The sequence below is a fragment of the Schistocerca piceifrons genome, chromosome X (genome assembly GCF_021461385.2).
Source record: "Schistocerca piceifrons isolate TAMUIC-IGC-003096 chromosome X, iqSchPice1.1, whole genome shotgun sequence".
NCBI lineage: Eukaryota > Metazoa > Arthropoda > Insecta > Orthoptera > Acrididae > Schistocerca > Schistocerca piceifrons.
The window spans coordinates 422761072-422767595 of NC_060149.1; the positions used below are offsets into that span (position 1 = coordinate 422761072).

The following is a 6524-nucleotide window of genomic DNA, read 5'->3' on the forward strand; positions in this document are numbered from 1 at the left end:
ACATCGGGGACAGGCTACAACCCTGTCTCACTCCTTTCCCAACCGCTGCTTCCCTTTCATGCCCCTCGACTCTTATAACTGCCGTCTGGTTTCTGTACAAATTGTAAATAGCCTTTCGCTCCCTGTATTTTACCCCTGCCACGTTTAGAATTTGAAAGAGAGTATTCCAGTCAACATTGTCAAAAGCTTTCTCTAAGTCTACAAATGCTAGAAATGTAGGTTTGCCTTTCCTTAATCTACTTTCTAAGATAAGTCGTAGGGTCAGTATTGCCTCACGTGTTCCAATATTTCTGCGGAATCCAAACTGATCTTCGCCGAGGTCGGCTTCTAGCAGTTTTTCCATTCGTCTGTAAAGAATTCGCGTTAGTATTTTGCAGCTGTGACTTATTAAACTGATAGTTCGGTAATTTTCACATCTGTCAACACCTGCCTTCTTTGGGATTGGAATTATTATATTCTTCTTGAAGTCTGAGGGTATTTTGCCTGTCTCATAGAATTTTGTCAGGACTGGCTCTCCCAAGGCCGTCAGTAGTTCCAATGGATTGTTGTCTACTCCCGGGGCCTTGTTTCGACTCGGGTGTTTCAGTGCTCTGCCAAACTCCACACGCTGTAGCGTATCTCCTATTTCATCTTCATCTACATCCTCTTCCATTTCCATAATATTGTCCTCAAGTACATCGCCCTTGTATATCCCCTCTATACACTCTATCCACCTTTCTGTTTCCCTTATGCTCTCCCTGAAACTCTGTACAACCTCTGGTTTAGTCAGTTTATCCAGGTCCCATCTCTTTAAATTCCCACCTTTTTACAGTTTCTTCAGTTTTAATCTACAGTTCATAACCAATAGATTGTGGCCAGAGTCGACATCTGCCCCTGGAAATGTCTTACAATTTAAAACCTGGTTCCAAAATCTCTGTCTTACCCTTATATAATCTATCTGATACCTTCTAGTATCTGCAGGATTCTTCCATGTATACAACCTTCTTTCGTGATTCTTGAACCATGTGTTAGCTATGATTAAGTTATGCTCTGTGCAAAATTCTACCAGACGGCTTCCTCTTTCATTTCTCTCCCCCACTCCATATTCACCTACTACGTTTCCTTCTCTCCCTTTTCCTACTCTCGAATTCCAGTCACCCATGACTATTAAATTTTCGTCTCCCTTCACTACCTGAATAATTTCTTTTATCTCATCATACATTTCATCAATTTCTTCATTGATTGATAGTTCATACGAAAACGCCTACTGCAAAGTCAGCCGTAAATTCTTATACAATAGCTGCGGGCAATGTTTGGTGTCATCGTGAACCTCTTTTTGCGAAATATGGATTCTTTGTCGATCTTATACTGTTCTTCGTCGACCATTTGCTACGTCTCGCAATACTCTCCGAGAGCAGTGAAATGAAATGACACTTTCTGAACATCGTACGTATTATGGGTCTAACGCACTTCTTTACCTTATCTACGAATTACGTGCATATTCACCACAGGGAATACCACTTACCTGTACAGACAAAACAAATCTGGTTTGTGGGTACAGCTTGTCACTCAATTGCAGACGTTTGTTACCCAACCTGTACTCATTTCCCCTTTCTTTGATTATATTTGACTTTTTATTACTAGTATTTGATATATATCGAGGTTGCTCCATTGTCATATGCGAATATAAGCCTGTTTAGTGACCAATGCAGAAAGGCAATATCAATGAGGAGCTTCCTCGATGCAGAAGATATTCCTCTAGAGCTCTCTGAACCAACTTCATACGATAAAGCTATGTTAATGGTCTTCTCGGTGATGTCCTACAACACTGGACGTACTCTCACATGGCGAGAGGTGGGAACACGTAATGCACCCAGAAACAATGTCAAACATGATCATTTTGGTGTTCCAGATCTGATGGTGTGGGGAAGCATAATGTTCCATTTGCGTACCGACCTCCAATATTTGAACACGGTACACTCGGCAGTCAGTGTTATTGCGACACTGTATTCCTTCCAAATACGGATCTTTTTAGCGGTGCATTCGGTCCTGGCTTCATTTTTGCGGATGACAGTGCGCGACCGCACCGAAATGCGCAGGTGGAAGAGCTACTAGGGATGAGATGATATCCGGCGAATGGACGGGCCACTCTGTTCCCCCGACTTGAATCACATCGATACGTGTGGGATGCTTTGGGGAGACTTATTGGAGCATGTCCACCTGCACCGACGACCATCCAGCAGCTGCCAACCCCGGTGGGCGAGGAATGGAACTCCCTACCCGAGGAAATCCCTACCATCTTTGTGGCAGCATGACAACATATTGCAGTGCATTCACTGCCGTCCGTGGTGGTCACACGCGCTATTAAGAACCATGTCCCACCTTTTTTGATGTCCAGGGCACCATCATGTATCGTTGTGAGTCCAGTGTAATTATTGTCTTTGCATAAAAGTATCATTTCTATTCGTCTCACTGCGTATTTATTTTATTTACCAGGTGTCCTATACTGCAGCAGTTTTTTCTAAATATTGTCGAAGTCTCATCGAGTTATGTTACTTACATAATGACTCATCATGTGAAATTTTATTTCGTCCTTAAGTTTTGTGCACCAGTGCAGAAGCACTGATCGACTTCTAATCCCACAGAATAACTGCAACACTAGGTACTTTTCACAAGTGTTTCTTTCTAGTTCAGAATGCCTTCATTATTGCCGATAAACACATAGAGCAAGGATGATACAAGAAGCTGATCCGTTAGGTACAGTAAGCTCATAGTGGCCTTACACTTCCTGGCAGATTAAAACTGTATGCCGGACCGCGACTCCAACTCGTGACCTTTCCCTCTCGCGGCAACTGCTCTACCATCTGAGCTACCCAAGCACGACTCACGATCCGTCCTCACATCTGTAGTTCCGCCAGTACCTCATCTCCTACCTTCCAAACTTCACAGAAGCTCTCCTGCGAGCCTACAAGACGAGCAACTCTGGAAGAAAGGATACAGTGGGGACGTGGCTTAGCCACAGCCTGGGGGATGTTTCCAGAATGAAATTGTCACTCTGCAGCGGAGTGTGCGCTGATATGAAACTTCCTGGCGGATTGAAACTGCGTGCCGGACCATGACTCGAAATCTCATTCTGGAAATATCCCATATGTTGTGGATAAGCCATGTCTCCGCAATACCCTTCGTTTCAGAAGTGCTAGTCTTACATGTTCGTAAGAGAAATTCTGTGAAGTTTGGAAGGTAGGAGACGAGGTACTGGTGGAACTAAAGCTCTGAGGACGCGTCGTGAGTCGTGTTTGGGTAGCTCAGATGGAGCCGGCACGGTAGCTCAGCGTTCTCGGTCGGAGGGTTAGCAGCCATCTGCAATAGAAAAACTGAGTAAATGGATCGTCGATGAACTTGAATGGGTGTCGTGAGACGTCCGCCCCGAGCAAATGTAACGAACAAAACCGAGATTTAACAAACAAAAACAAAAAATAATGATGGTAGAGCGCTTGCCCGCAATAGCCAAAGGTCCCGAGTTCGAGTCTCGCTCCGGCACACAGTTTTAATCTGCAAGGAAGTTTCATATCAGCGCACACTCCGCTGCAGAGTGAAAATTTCATTCTCATAGTGACTTGTCTAAACATTCATTATGTGAGCTGTCCAATTGTAGCTTCATATCCAAAAACTTCCCTAGTTCCCTTTACATTGAGTCTTTTTGCTAGAAGTCATGCGACTAGTGTTGCCAACCACATGATACGCTGATCAGCCTTAATATTATGATCATTGCCATCGTAGGATTAAATACCACCTGGCAGCGTTGCGGGAACATGTGGCAAGGAAAGTACACTAGCGAAGCAGAGACGAATGGGGAATAATTCTAGAATGAGATTTTCACTTTGCAGCGGAGTGTGCGCTGATATGAAACTTCCTGGCAGATTAAAACTGTGTGCTCGACCGAGACTCGAACTCGGGACCTTTGCCTTTCGCGGGCAAGTGCTCTACCAACTGAGCTACCCAAGCACGACTGACGCCCCGTCCTCACAGCTTTACTTCCGCCAGTACCTCGTCTCCTACCTTCCAAACCTTACAGAAGCTCTCCTGCGAATCTTGCAGAACTAGCACTCCTGAAAGAAAGGATATTGCGGAGACATGGCTTAGCCACAGCCTGGGGGATGTTTCAAGAATGAGATTTTCACTCTGCAGCGGTGTGTGCGCTGATATGAAGCTTCCTGGCAGATCAAAACTGTGTGCCCGACTAAGACTCGAACTCGGGAATAATTCTGTCTACGATGCAGGCCGCAAATGGTGAAATAAGCGACTGTGACAAAGGGCAGATTTTTATGGCCCAGCGTCTAGGAACGAGCATCTCGGAAATGACAAAGTGGTCGGTTAGCGTGTTAGTGATATGAGTATGTATGGTAAGTGGTTGAAGGATGGTGAAACCGTGCATAAGCGACGAGGTGTTGGACGTGCACACCTCCTTACAGTACGTGGTGGTCGGAGGCTTGCCCATTCTGTAAAGCAGGAGAGAGTGCAATCCGTGGCAGATTTGACGACCGAGTACAACACAGTTACAGGGACAGGTGTTCAGGAGCATAACTTTTTGCTTGCTATCTTCCCCGGATGACGATGTCATCTTCCAGCAGGATAACTGTCCGTGTCACAAGGCCAGAATAGTGCTACAGTGGTTAGAGGACATTGGCAGTGAACTCAGTTTGATATCTTGGCCATAATAATGGCCTGATCTGAACACGATGGAACACATTTGGTACGCTATCGGCTGTCAACTGCGCCCCCGCAAATCATCTATTCGTATTTTACGCAATTCGGTGCCCTGTGCGTAGACTTCTGGTACCACATACCTCCGAAAAGCCACCAATAACTTGTCGAATGAATGCCGCACAGAATAGTTGCTGTATTGCGTTCCGGAGGTGGACCAGCATGGTTCAAATGGTTCTGAGCACTATGGGACTTAACATCTGAGGTCATCAGTCCCCTAGAACTTAGAACTACTTAAACCACACACATCCATACCCAAGGCAGGATTTGAACCTGCGACCGTAGCGGTCGCACGGTTCCAGACTGAAGCGTCTAGAACCGCTCGGCCACACCGGTCGGTGGACCAGCATGCTATGAAGCTGGTGGTCATAATGTTGTGGGTCAACATTGTATCTTACATAACAGGTGGATTGTTTGTATTGTAAATATGGTAAGCGAGGGACAGCTGCACTCCCACTCGAAATGAACCATCTTCACAAAACGAAGTCTTATCCTATCCCGCCACAAAGCGGTATAGATTAGGTACCAGTTTGATGAAAGGCAGTACATGCAATGGATGTTTACTATAATCCGTTCACCATAAGAATAAACCTGATGTAAGCAAACACAACGCGATGATTGGTCAGAAACCGTAGCACACGTATACTAGTGTTGTTTCGCTCTTGGAAGTAGGTCCTTCTTACATATTAGATATATTAATACTAAGTTACGTTAAATTTAACTTTAAGATATTCAAATGTATTAACAACCATCAACGTTTTCCTTAATCACGCTTTAGCCACGTAGTTTTTATTTAAAAAATCGTGTATGGTCACAGACTGTACATGCGCATACGAAAATGGCTGAGGCTGCTTTCTGTTCCGTAGTGAAACACGCGTGTGGAATACGGTTTAAAAGCGACGAGAAATAGGCTGTTCTTAATTTTTTCATAAATTTACGGAGATAATCGGCTTTGAAGTTTTCCCAGTTACTGTATGTAACACGTGCAGCGCAGCTGGTAGCGTAATGGAATGCCACTCCCTGGAATTTATGGTTTGTTGGTTCATTCTCCCAGCTTTCTTCTTTTTTTTCGCGTTCAAATTGAAATACCTACATCTCGTAATTATAAAACTCATCATCATTTTTTTATGAATAATGCACGTCTTCTTGTTTCTAATTACATTTTGGACGTGAAATTCCTGTTTTCATTTCAAGTACATTTTCTTAGGTACCGATATTTTATGAAAAACTGTTGATAAAAGTTGCTTAAATTAAGAAAACATAACAATTTAATTTTTAAACAAAAATGAAAAATCAAATCCTCTTTATTTGGACTATGTCAATCGTTTTATACTACAGAGGTAGATAAGCATCGTACAAACATGAAAAACAACCATTTTCACAGCATCGAGCACATCAAACAAATACTGCATTTTTACATTTGCTACTGTACCATTACAATATGAACCCAACAGAACTGATCTGGAGCCAAGTTGCGGGATTTGGCCCGAGAAGTAACAAGATTGTTAAGCTGCCAGACGTACTGGAACCAACGCATGCAGCTTTTCCACATGTCACTGCCGAACGCTGGTGGGATACAGAACGGCTCGTCATAAAAGAAGTGAAAATACGGCGCCTGGCTGGCTTCGTGGGTTCTGTTGTTGATAGGCTCGTTATCAAAGTAGTAGGTGACACGTTCAGAACTGAAATGTATTTCTCGGATTCGGACAATGAAGGAGCTAAGAGATTACCAGACGACTGACTGTCATTAATACATTCAGTGGCATCAGTACTCAACAGTG

General features: G+C 43.9%; 1 non-coding gene across 1 annotated transcript; it reads right to left on the bottom strand.

The window, feature by feature from the left end:
- Window positions 1–3911: 3911 nt before the first annotated feature.
- Trnas-cga lies at window positions 3912–3984 on the bottom strand. Its single transcript has one exon. It is a non-coding gene; the product is annotated as a tRNA-Ser (tRNA).
- Between the last annotated feature and the right edge of the window lie 2540 nt (window positions 3985–6524).